A 13,332-nucleotide genomic window follows, 5' to 3' on the forward strand; every position below is an offset into this window, starting at 1 on the left:
AATCAAACAACAATAACAAAAACAAAAAACAAAACAAAAAAAAAGTGGTGGTGGTGCACGCCTTTAATCCCAGTACTTGGGAGGCAGAGGCAAGTGAATCTCCGTGAGTTTGAGGCCAGCCTGGTCTACAAAGTGAGTTCCAGGACAGCCAGAGCTGTTACACAGAGAAATCCTGTCTTGAAAAAACAAACAAACAAACAAACAAAAAACAAACAAAAAACAAAAAACTAAAACAAAACTCAACGACCTTACACTGGGAACGTGTAATTCCAGTCTTCATTTAGAGAATCTTCTCACTGGCAGGACAGGCCTGCCAAAGAGGCATTTTGCCATCCACCTTACAGATATAAACTGTGAGTCTGAAAGGCTCCAACATCCCACAAGGCCACACCAAGTGATGGAGTCTAGATTCCCAGCCTTTGACCCATTAGCTCTCGACAATGATCCTTTTTTTTTCCTCTTCTGGCCATGATAGAAAAAGTTACAGACCACGTCTGGATGGGAAAGTGGGACTGTGCCTCTGGTGACAGTCTTTCCACGCTCACAACCTTGCACACTGCAGCTTCTCGTTCTGAGGACGTGGAGGGTAAAATAACTTAACGTCAATGCTTTAGCCGTTGAGCCAGGTCTGGATTGGGGCAATAAAAGTGTTCTGAGTGACAGACCCTGGGGCCCCTCCCCTGTCAATCTGTCACAGCCACCCCAGTTCTTCTGGTAGTCATGATGATGTTGTTTTCTGAGACCCTCCTCCACCACACACACCTGTTGTTGGGGTGGGGGTGGGGGGCTCCAGCATAGGGTACTGTCCTCTGTGAGCCCTCTCGCTCCTCCACAGCCCACCAAGGCTCTGTGTCCCTTCCCCAGCCCTGACCCCCAAGGGACCCTGGGTCTCTGGTTTTTGTCAGGCCTGAGAGGTTGGTGGGATTGATTTATGGAAGGAGTTTCCCCATCCCACCCTGAGCCTTGGTCCTCCTCTCTCTCCTTCTCTTCTCCCCCTCCCCCCCCAACTCCTCCCCTGCCTGACTGCCTGCTCAGTTTTCCACAGAGTCAGGATTTCCCTGGGGCTGGGGGCTCCACGCCAGGAACAACACCGACCGGTTCCCCCACCTCCCTCTCCTACCCCTCCCGTTCCTTTCCAGCTCTCTCACCACCCCTGTGGCCCTCCTCAGTTAAAGGGAAGGGTTGAGAGGAGAGGGCCAAGCCTAGCCTGATCCCAGAGGAAGGGCCAGAAATAAAGTCCCACCCATCAGGAGTCAAGAGGGTCCCTTCTCCTTCCTCGAGAAGTTCCTGTTAGGAGCTTGCTTCAGAACTACACAGAGCATTTGGAGGAGGCAGAGAGAATCCTGGGAACTCTTTGGGGGTTGTCTAGGAGTGAACAAGACTGAGACCCACACTCTGAGGGGGAAGGTCGGCGGGGGTGTGTGGGGGGGGAAGCCCTTGAGTTTTCCACGGAAAGAAAAACAAAGGATTTGAGAAGCCTTTGCTCAGGATGGAAGCTTCTGGGCTGAAAGGTGTGGAGGCAGGAGGGACTCCTGCTATGGGGGCATTGGGGAAGAAGCCCTTCCCTGAGGGATGGTGGTTCAGAAAAGAGTGGCCAAGGGGGGGTCACAGGCTGAGACACAAAGCAGCAGTGCCCTGAATGGTGGGTCGTGTTTGCAGATGCCAGCAGAGCCCCCCTCCCCCCAGGCTGGCAGCAGAGTGTGAACAGGGCAGTACACAGCACCTTGTGTTCGAGCCCTGCCTTGCCTGGTTTGAAGGCTGGGTCTTCACCCTTGCTCTAGGAGAGGAGAGGCAGGGCTGGCATGGCGCAAAAGAAGTCTGTTTTCCCTCAGAAGAGTCTCAGACGCACAGTGTGACAGCTGGCCAGAAAGCTAACACGGAATGAGGGCCCTACTGTCCTGGGTCTCGGCACCGACCTCCTGGCCTGTTCCTAGCTACCTCCCTCTCTAGGCAGTGGGGGACCTGAGTAATCTCCCCCCCCCAAAGTTACCTCTCCCACATACAAGTTCCTTTGGTTTTCCTTTCACACCTGCTCTTGCCTCGCCCCCAGTGACCACCTATGGCCATTCCTTCCACCGTTTCTGCCCTGGGCTTGTCCTCAGGCATTCTGCAGACAGGAGTGCCAGGTCCTGGCAACTGTGTCCGGGCAAGTGACTCCAAAGCCGCCTTCTTCTTCTTCTTCTTCTTCTTCTTCTTCTTCTTCTTCTTCTTCTTCTTCTTCTTCTTCTTCTTCTTCTTCTTCTTCTTCTTTTCTTCTTCTTCTTCTCTTCTTCTTCTTCTTCTTCTTCTTCTTCTTCTTCTTCTTCTTCTTTTTCTTCTTCTTCTTCTGTCCACAGTGGGACCTCCTCCCCCCCCCCCTCCGCCCCTTTTTGGCTTTTTTCAAGCCTCAGATGTGAGCTTCTCCCCACCTAGGCCCTGGCCAGATTCACTGTTGTGGAGCCTAGGCCTTGAGGACTTAGTAAGGTAGGGGAACTTTTGGGAGCAAACAGCAGGAATAGAGGGGCGAGGAGAGAGATGTGGAAAGTCACAGCAGTCTTAGAGGGTATCAGGAGGCCAGGCCAGAGAGGTGGCTGGGGTCTCCCCAGCTTCCACCCTCCTCTGCCCTGACAGACAGCTCACAGGTGGCCAGAAGGGGAAACAGGAATAACTGTCCCTTTTACTCATCTCACCCAAAGCTTAAGCTCCCTGGGGGGGGAGGGGACAGAGGGGGGCACACACTGGAGTTCTTTCTGTTCAACCCCTCCCGGCCTCAGCCAGGGCCCAACCTCCTCCACTCCGTTTGCACCCCGGCTCCAGGCCAAATCTGGCCAATTTGTTCTGAGACAGGGTTTTGGTTTCATAGCCTCATTTGAATGATTTCCAACAGAATTCCTGCCTACCCCACTGCAGAGTGCTGCCCACCCCTCCCCCAGTCCCCTTCCTGCCAAGCCAGGGCTGGTGGAGGCGAGGGGGTAACCCAGAGCAACTCTCCTTGGAGCGACACTTCACTTTGGCCCTCTACATTGCTCTCCCCCCACCCCCCCCCCCCACCGCAGTCCTAAACCCCAGGCCTAACAGTTGACCACTGCCATCTCTGCGGCTCCCTACTGAGCAGGCCAAGGCTGGCTCTCTACTGGCCACCCCATCTTGGAGGCTCAGCTATCAGCCTGGGCCAGGAGCAGGTGACCTTAGAGCCCCTAACACAGCTGTATCCATGGTAAAGAAGATGACTGCCCATCACTGCACACGACCACCCTGCCCTGCCTTGACACGTTCCCCGTCCCTAGGAGCTGAAAAGGCTGCCTTTTCAGATACAGGAGTGTCCAGAGAAGGCTCTCCTCAGGAACAGCTATACTTGTGAAAATGAATTACAGACAGCCCCCCAGGGTGCTGTTTCACACTTTCTAACACTTCTCACAGATATACCCGGCAGGCAGAGTGGGGGTTCCCACCTCTTTCCAGAGCCTGTGTCCTGACCCAGCGTCAGACCCCAGGGGTAAAGGATATCTTTCCTCAAGCCGTTCATCTGGAAAACAGGCAGGCAGGGGAATAATCTCTGGCTAATAGGAAAGTGGGAAGCCCAGAGGCATTTGGCAGATTGTTTCTGAGCACACAGTAGGACCAGAGCCCAGCCCCCCTCCCCCTTGCTCCAGAGACCAGTGCGCCTACCACACTGCACTGCTAAGCTTGGAGAGCAGCCTGGAGGTCTGGCCTGGGAGCTTTGAGCAGCCCTCCCCAAACCCCTCCCCTGGGAGGAGATGCCTGGTCCAACAACCTTCGTCACAGCCCAGGTGTGTCATTTCCTGAGCTCTCAGGTGGGGGCCGGGCCAGGGCCTGGCATTGTTTCAGAGGCTCATTGCACTCACACAGAGCTGGCACGGAGCTGTGTGTGGAGGAGTCCTGGTGGTGTACGGAACAGCGAGTGCCCCAGTCCTGCCGTGCTGGGACAGTCTCATCTCTTCTTTCAGGCCTGCAGAATCACCGCCCTGAGCCACTGACTCTAGTTAGGATCAGAGTGACGGGTTCAAATCCAAGCTCTGATTCTTTGTTTGTTTGTTTTGTTTTATTTATTTGTTTGTTTTTTGTTGTTGTTGTTTCGTGTTTTTTGGGTTTTTTTTGTTTTTGTTTTTTGAGACAGGGTTTCTTTGTGTAGCCTTGGCTATCCTGGACTCATTTTGTAGACCAGGCTGGCCTCGAACTCACAGCGATCCACCTGCCTCTGCCTCCCGAGTGCTGGGATTAAAGGCGTGCGCCACCACGCCCGGCTTATTTATTTGTTTGTTGTTGTTGTTTAGTTGATTGAGTTTTTTCCCCCCAAGACAGGCTTTCTCTGTGTAGCCCTAGCTGTCCTGGAACTTGCTTTGTAGACAAGGCCTGCCTCAAACTCACAGAGATCTTGCCTGCCTCTGCCTCTCTGAGTGCTGTGATTAAAGGCATGAGCCACCAGGCTCTAATTCTTTTATTAATTAATTAATTAATTTGTTTTTTTTTCTTTTTCTTTTTTTAAGATTTATTTATTTATTATGTATACAAATCTCATTATAGATGGTTGTGAGCCAACATGTGGTTGATGGGAATTGAACTTATGACCTTTGGAAGAGCAGTCATGCTCTTAACCTCTGAGCCATCTCTCCAGCCCCTGTTTGTTTGTTTGTTTGTTTGTTTGTTTCTAATTCTTACCAGATATGTGACATCGGGAAAGTTACTGTCTTGAACCTCACTGTTCTTATTTGTAAAATGAGGCAGTCAGGGTCACCCTTGCGGGCTTGCTATAGAAATGAATATACAGAAGAAATCTAGTACATGGGGCTGGGGAGGTGGTTCAGCAAGCAAAGTACTTGCTGCACAAGCACGTGTGTTTTCACTGCCGCCAGACTTGGCAGTGTGCGTCTGTAACCCTAGCTGGTGACAGAAAGTGGCCATTCCCCAGGCTCAGTCTAAACCAAGCGGCAAGCTCCAGTGCAGGAAGCCACTGCTTCCGGAAATAAAGTGACGTGATTGAGGAAAAGCCACCCTGACATCCACTTCCGGCTTCCGGGCACACCTGTGCAGGTGAATATATGCACACAAAACAGAAGTCTAAGGTGAGGCATGGTGGTGCACGCCTGTAATCCTACCTACTCCAGAGGTTGGGGCAGGGGGATTACAAGTTCCAGGCCAGTCTGAACAACTTAAAAAAAAAAATGCTGCCCAGGGCCTGTCTTAGGGTTTTAAAGTACCTCTTTTGGGTCTTGGCTTCTGTGGTGGTTTCAATGGAAATGGTCCAAATAGGCTCATATATTTGAATGCTTCCTGGTCGGGAGTGGTACTGTTTGAGAGGGATTAAAGTGATTAGGGGGCGTGGCCTCGCTGGAGGACGTAGGTCACTGGGGGACTGGCTTTGAGGCTTCCAAAACCCACGCCTGGCCCAGTCTCTTTCTGCTTGTAGATTAGGCTGTAGAACTCTCAGCTACTGTTTCCTGCCACGACAGTTGACTGACTCTTGGAAACTGTAAGCAGGCCTCCAGTTAAGTGCTTTCTTCTTTAAGAGTTGCTGTGGTCGCGGCGTCTCCTCACAGCAATAGAGCAGTAACTAAGATGGCTTCCAAAATGTAAAATAAAAGTAATACACATAAAAGAAACGGTTCCAAAAGGAGTTACGTTCATGTGCTTCCTGTGCAGTGTACAGACTCCCTCGCGCATGCCCAAGGGTGAGAGCATTAAAAAGTTTGCCACTTAGAACATGACAAGGCCATGGCTGTCAGGGGCGTTTCTGATTCCTGGCCTCTACGTGGAGCTTTGTTACTGCCTGAGCTTTGCCACCCACAGCAAGGTGGTCAGAAATCTTACTATGAAACCCAAAAGCACGGGCACAGCACCTGGATTCAGCCCTGCCGATTCTGCTCCATGGACCCTGGCCAGAACACATTCTACAACATGGATTGTTCCTTTCTTTTGGAGCCAGGGTTTCTCCTTGTAGCCCTGGCACTTGTGCTGTAGACCAGGCTGGCCTTGAACTCAGAGAGACCTGCCTGCCTCTGCCTTCCAAGTGCTGGGATTCAAGGCATTTGCAGCCACCACCCATCGAAGAGCTGAATTCTTTCTTTCTTTAGTTTAATTTTATTTTATTTTATATGCGTTGGCATTTTGCTTGCATGCATATTTCTGTGAGGGTGTTGAAACCCCCGGACCTAAAGTTACAGATAGTTGTCAGCTGCCATGTGGGTGCTGGGAATTGAACCTAGTGTCTTTTGGAAGAGCAGTCAGTGCTCTTAACCACTGAGCCATCTCTCTAGCCCCAGAGCTGGATTCCACCACCCCCACCCCGCACCCCCCTCTGGAGACAGGGTTTCTCTTGTAGTCCTGGCTGTCCTAAACTCGCTTTTTGAGCAGGCTGGCCTCAAACTCACAGTGATTTGCCTGTTTCTGCCTCCAGAGTGCTAGGAGTAAGGCGTGCGCCATGACACCCGGCTCCAGAGCTGGATTCTTCTTTTTCTTTCTTTTTGGTTTTTTGAGACAGGGTTTCGCTGTATATTCTTGGCTGTCCTAGACTCACTTTTGTAGACCAGGCTACCCTCCAACTCACAGAAATCCGCCTGCCTCTGCCTCCTGAGTGCTGGGATTAAAGGCGTGTGCCACCACACCTGGCCAGAGCTGGATTCTTAAGGACAGAAGAAAAACTACCTTCTGAGAAAAATAAAATAAAATGAAAATTATGATCTTTAGACTGAGTCCAGCTATTTAATATTGCAGGTATCTGTGACACGTTCCAGACCTCTTTCACATGTGAAAACAAGTCAATATGGCGGAGAGAAAATAGACATGAAAGGTGAAAGCAAGCAGAGGAAAGGTGTCCATTAGCTAGCTGTGCCTCAGTGAGGTTCAACTCTAGGCTTCATGATTCCTGTTGGGAGCTGGGTGCCCTGCCCTGGGGCGCCTCTTGAGAGAGGTGGGGGTGGGTGGGGGAGGGGCTCCAAGGGCAGCCCCTGTCAATCTGCACTGGGATGCTCCCTTCCTTGCAGCTCAAGCCTTGGAAAAGTTCCAAAGACTCGCACCTGCAGGCCAGGAAGCAGAACGCTCTTCTCAAGCTGGGATCCGCAAAGCCGGCTGGGTGCCCAGTGGCCGCAAGAGCCCTCTACCCGGGATGTCGTCAGCCCCTCACATCTTTCGAAACAGACCCAGAGCACCTGTCCCTAGGATTTGCTCTCCCAGGAAATCTACACGCCTTTTCTTTCTTGGAAGCCTTTGGCTTTTCTCTGCATCATCTTATTGCTCTCGGCCATCAGATGAAGTGACTGCTGTTGTTGGAGGTAGAGAGAGAATCAGGAAGGCTAAGAGTGAATCACCCAAGATTGCACATGCCCCAAGTTGTGGGACCGATGTGAGGTTCAGCTAAGACTCTGCGACAGCAGGCTGGGCAGCAACTCTACTTCCGGTTTCTGACTGCCTCGAAGCTACTTCCCAAACGACTTCCCTAAGAGAATCCACTGAAACCCCACCCCACCCTCAATCACTCTACTCTCATTACTTCCTGGGGGCGCTGAGTAGAACTTCCCCTCGACCCCCCCCCACCCCCCCCCACCCCCCACCCCGTGCCCCAACATCCACCTGCGTCATGGAGATCTAAGGTTAACCCACACATTCAAGAGATAACAGGGAACAGAGGAACGATCTCCAAGAATCACCACTTAACCTTCATCCTGGGCTGGTTTGTTTGAACATAACTTCCCCTCAACAAGACAGAAGAGCAAGCAAGGCTGGAAACCATCCTTCGGTGTCCGTACAGTAGGAGAGAGAGGACTGGGAAAGAGCAGGCATGATGATTTGGGGCTTTTCTTAATTCATTTCTCCAGGTCTGAGTGCAGGGGTTCATTCATTGAGCCCACTATCAAATACCTACTCATGCATCCACTTACCCATCCATTCAGGCATCCAGCCACCCTACCTCTGTGCATGTGGCACCCCTTCACCCCAGCGCTCTTCATCCATACACATGCTCACCTGTTTGTCCGTTTCCCTGTTCCTCTTTCCACTTGTCTTCTAACTTAACCATTCATTCACCTGTCCATTTGTCTATTTGCCCATAGATATAATACAGACACACTTTAGCCGCCTGTCCACCCAGGTACCACACCCCTTAAGCCATCAATCTATTGGCCTACTAAATTATCTGTATGAAATCCAATAACCAGTAAAGTTCTTGGCACAGGGCTGGGCACAGACGTAGCTACAGCTCTCATTCTGGGACTTTGTGTGAGAGGTGGAGTGCCACGGGGTGGGGGTGGGGAGTGGGGGTGGGGTGGATGGGGTGTGGGGGACAGTGAAAAGGTCAACTCTGGATTCAAGCCTTGGCTCTTGCCCCTCACTGATTTGATGAGTTTGAACAAGTTACCTAACTGTGACTAGCTGAGCTCTCCTCTCTGTGAAGTGGGGAGGGTGAGAGTGCCTACCCTCCCCCTTCCCGCCCCCCAAAGCTGTTCTGAGGAGCAAGTGCGTCTCTAAATGCAAACACTTAGAGTTATAGCAGCACACAGCGGAGGCACAAACAGCCCTGTAGGTGTGCTCAGGAAGTGGCCATGCTCCCCTAGTCCTTGCCTTTCCTCTCTCCCTTCCCTCCTCCCTTCCCCTCTTTCTCCTGGGCAACCTCGTCCACCTACTTTCCTTCCCCATCCCCATGTTGTGGCTGCTGACTGACTCCAGCTCGGCCCCCACCCCTGAGCTCCTCAGTTGCTTACTAGGCATCTCTCCTCAGAAGCGCCAGGCTGAACTCACTCCCCTTCACACACACCATTCCTTTTCCTAGGCTTTCTGTACCCATAAATGACACTGGAGTATTTGCGATTGCTGGTCCAGGAACCACTCAGACCTCAACATCTATTCTTTCCACAGTGCCACACCCCTTCCGTTAATGAGCACATTGTCACTTAGCATCGGCACCCTTCACATCAGCCACCTCTGTAGTCCCTCCTCTTCATCCAATCTCCAATTGGGACCAATTGACCTTTACTTAGATTTACATCCTCGCTTTTCTGTCAGAGTCTCTGTGCCCTCTGATACATCAGTTCCTGCTTTTGAGTTACGCCTCAAAAACCCTATTTTGGTGATATCACTCTTGTCAAAATACATCAGTGATGCCTTGACTCTCTTACCTCACTCTACCAGACTGAGGGCTCCTTGAGGGTGTTGTGTAACAGGCACCTCTGAGATTAAAACATTCCACCCCGCAGGGGAGCTCCTTAAGCAGGGAGGTAACCAACACCACTACACAACCCGCTGAGCTGCCTGCAGGCTGTGCAGTGGGCTCCAGGTTCCCAGCTTTTGTGAGCTGTCACCCATGCTGGGGTGGGCCTCGGTGATGCATTTGAGTCATTTGAGTCATTTGTGTTCCTGAAAGTAACCCCTCACCTATATTCCTGTAAGTAATTCCAGGGATACTCATTAGTTCACCAAGTTGGACTTTGGCGATGTCCGCACTTTGGTCTGTCACAGGTTCCCTATCAGGGATGAAGGAGAGGGTGTTTCTTATCCTTAAGAAAAGTTTTGTTAGCTGGGCATGGTGGATCGCTGTGAGTTCGAGGCCAGCCTGGTCTACTAAGCGAGTCTAAGACAGCCAAGGATACACAGAGAAACCTTGTCTCGAAAAACAAAAAAAAAGTTTTGTTGCACAACCTAATTGGTGCCTGAACAGGGAAGTGACGGAACCGAAGGTGAGATGAGGGGGAAGTGTGTGCGTGGTTCTGGCTTGGGTAGCGAGGCAGGCAACTGAGGCTGAAAAGCCCAAGCAGGGAGTAGCACCAAGGAAATCCATAGAGTCTTCCATTTCTGTATGGTGTGTGCTAGTGTGTTTTGTGGTAAGGCAGTGGGTGCACGGGTCTTGCTATGGGCAGTAAGACCCATAAATAAAGGTGAGTCATCAGAATTAGGAGTGTCTGTAGGTAGCATCCCAGGGTGGCAGTCTTCACCTGTGTGGTAAGGGGTGGCATGCCTGCTTGATGAGTGAGGTCCGTCATGTGAATACAGGGATGCCCTGAAAACAGTGAAAGGAGTAGCAGAAATCTTGCGGGCATTAAGTTTAGCACACAAGGGTGGAGATTGCCAGCCAACAACAGCAGCAGAGGTCGCTCGGCCACTGTTGTGTGTAATTAGAAATGTGTCTGCGAGCTGGGTGGTGCTGGCACGAGGCTTTGATCCAGCACTCTCGAGGCAGAGGCAGGTGGATCACTGTGAGTTTGAGGCCAGCCTGGTCTACAAAGAGAGTTCCAGGACAGCTAAGGCTACACAGAGAAACTTTGTCTCGAAAAACCAAAATAAAGAAATAAAGAAAAGAAAGGAAGGATGGAAGGAAGGAGGGATGAGTGTGGGGAGAGAAGGAGGAGGAGAGAGAGAGGGAGAGAGAGAGAGAGAGGGAGAGAGAGAGAGAGAGAGAGAGTAAAAGCAACAAAAAAAAATTCCTCATAAGGTCAACTTTTGGTAGAAAAAGTCTGTAATCCAACATGCATATGGGAGAATTAGCCATGGTCCAAGGCAAGAAGCAACTGTGATCAGGAAACACTCCATACTTGAACTGCTGGAATTAGTGAAGGCTTCGATTCTTTTGTTTTTTAAGTTAGTTAGCTAGTCAGTTTGCTTGCTTGTTTTTGAGACAAAGCTTCTCTGTGTAGCTCTGGCTATCCTGTAACTCACTCTGTAGACCAGGCTGGCCCTAGGAGATTCAGCGGCTTCTCTTCCTGAGTGATGGGATCACAGGCGTGCACCACCACCATCTTGGCTGTTGGTGTCAGCCTGGCTTGTGAGGCTATGGGATGTGCAAGTGAATGAGGAGGCAGGAAAACTGAGTGATGGAATTGCCCATCCCTCCTCAAGGCAAAGGCTGCATAATCTGAGACCCAGGAGGGCTGTGCTATCAGAGCCTTCGGGAGCAGTTGGTTATTGTCATCTGAGGTCCCCACAAATAGCAGGGGCCAGAGGACATGGAGGAGGGGCAGCTGCCCTTTAGGGAACCGGGAATAAGAGGCGCTGGTTTTGAACCCCAGTTCACTGGGCCAGTTAGATCTGTGCTCACAGAGGAGATAAAGAAAAGGTCGATATGGCAGGGACCTCGAGGCTGGTGTGGAGGTCTAGTGGCTTTGCTGAGTGCCTTGGTGGGGCGAGATCGCTATAAAGTAGGGAGAGCTTTGGCGGGTCTCGGTGACTTAGGCCAGCATGCAAAGAGAGCTGGTAAAGGGAGAGCATCCTGGAGGAGAGGAAAAAGGTAAAGCCGAGGAAGAGATCTGTCCGATGGGTTACACCAAGACATGTGTGGAGCTGGAGTTCCTGCGGAAACAACTGATAGAAGCCAAATCGTGTGCGAGGAGCTTAGGGTGGCTCTAAGGACCAAGGGGGCAGCTCAGAGAACACACCGGTGACAGAAGAGGTGACAAGAGAGGATGGTCAAGTCTGTCCCAGGGCTGGGTAGCTGAAATGTTACACTAGGGGCAGAGATGGTCTGCCCAGTCAGGTACTTCCCCCCCAGCCACATCCGCAATGCCAACCCAGGGCAGCTCTGATGCAGGAAGCTAGCAGATGCACCTGGGAGAGCAGGGCCTCATTTCCCTTTGTCCCCAGTTTATCAGGTGTGGAGAACGGTAGGGAGGCTCCATGGAAGAGCTCCGGGATATGGAAACGTGATGGCTCAGAGCGAGTGACTAGGGTTTCCGGGAGTTAACTAAGACAGCACCTCGTTTTTTGGTTTTTTGTTTGTTTGTTTGGTTTGTCGAGACAGGGTTTCTCTGTGTAGCCTTGGCTGTCCTGGACTCACTTTGTAGACCAGGCTGGCCTCGAACTCACAGAGATCCGCCTGCCTCTGCCTCCAGAGTGATGGAATTAAAGGCGTGTGCCACCACCGCCCGGCATAAGACAGGGCCTCGTATGTAAGCTTTGTACCCCACCTTGCTCTGTAGAGGAAGCAATTGAAACAAATGGATGGGACCTTTCCTTGCTACATTAGATCTTGTTTAGGTTTGACTTTACTATCTTCTGAGTTGTGCACCTCTGGGATCACCTGACACTTGCTGAGAACCGAGGACAACAGGCTTTCACAGGTGCTTCGCCAAGGCTATCTTTGTAACCCAGCTATTGGTTATGGGATGGTGGTTCATGATGCTGCCTTGTCCTGCCCATCTTCTGGAAATTGGTTTGTTATGTAGATGGTATAATGCTAACCTCAGGGTGTTTTGCAGATTTGGAAAGCCATTGTTGAGACAACCAGGTACAATGGTATGTCCACTTACCTTCCAACCCTACTCCGGCTGGGTTAATTGAAAGAAAAAAAATCCGGAAGGACATTCTCAGAGGCCATAAGGTTATTGGATGAAAATCTTCCTGTGAGCTGTTGGCCAGGAAAGCCCCTGAGGCCCTACAAACCATAAAGGCTATTGCTACTGCTGTTGGTGGTATACCAGAACTAGACAGTACGACCCTGTTGCTGAAGACACTGCATGTGCAGGCTTTGATTATAGCACGTGAAGAAATTAAGTTGGGATTGAACTGAAAACTCCCAGACTGCTGGCTGGGTTTAACAATGCTAGAGGTGGCCGTGCAGGCCACTGGTGGAGAACTGCCACCAACGTTCCCGCCTGGCTACAGAGCCTGCGTGCTAAATATGGACAGGAGAGGCAAAATGTGCCTGATTGTGCAATAGTGGCTCAGCTGTCACGGGTGAAACCATCAGCCTTCTGACTGGATTTAAGGCTTGCTCCACAAGTGAGAATTCACATCGGTCATGACTTCTATGGTTTTGCTGGGTGGATGTGATGTGGCTGTCAAACTGCCTTCTAATGTGTTTCCAGAGCATCCCTGTTGCCAAGAGCCTTAACTCATAAGCACTGGTAAAGCTACTGAGAACACGTGACTGTGGCTGTGACATGGTGGCCTATATCTTTGCGATGGGTGGACAATATAATCATTCCTTCCCAGGCTCAGGGATTAGTGCGGGAAGGATGTAAAAGCCAGAAGAAGAAGTGGAGTGCTGTGCAACCATTTCCTCAGAGACTAAAACATTAAAACCACGCAGGGCAGCTCCTTAAGCAGGTAGGCAAACAAAACAATTAGCTTCAAGAACTCCCTGAAACTGAGCAGATTCACTAGGCCCCTCCCTGCAGAGTAAAGAAAGCCCAGATGCAAAGACCATCAACTGAGCTGAGCTGCAAAGAAGACTGAGACCAGACCAGCTATTTGGAAGAAGCAGAAACCGGCTGAGCTGCCTGGAAGAGGTTCAGACCAGAGTCACCTGGAAAGGACACCCTCCAACCTGCTGAGCTGCCTGTGGGCTGTGCAGTGTGCTCCAGGTGCCTAGTTTCTGTGAGCTGTCACCCATGCTGGGGTGAGCTTGGTGAC

The sequence above is a fragment of the Acomys minous genome (assembly GCF_964271855.1).
Source record: "Acomys minous genome assembly, chromosome: 11".
In the NCBI taxonomy this organism is placed as follows: domain Eukaryota; kingdom Metazoa; phylum Chordata; class Mammalia; order Rodentia; family Muridae; genus Acomys; species Acomys minous.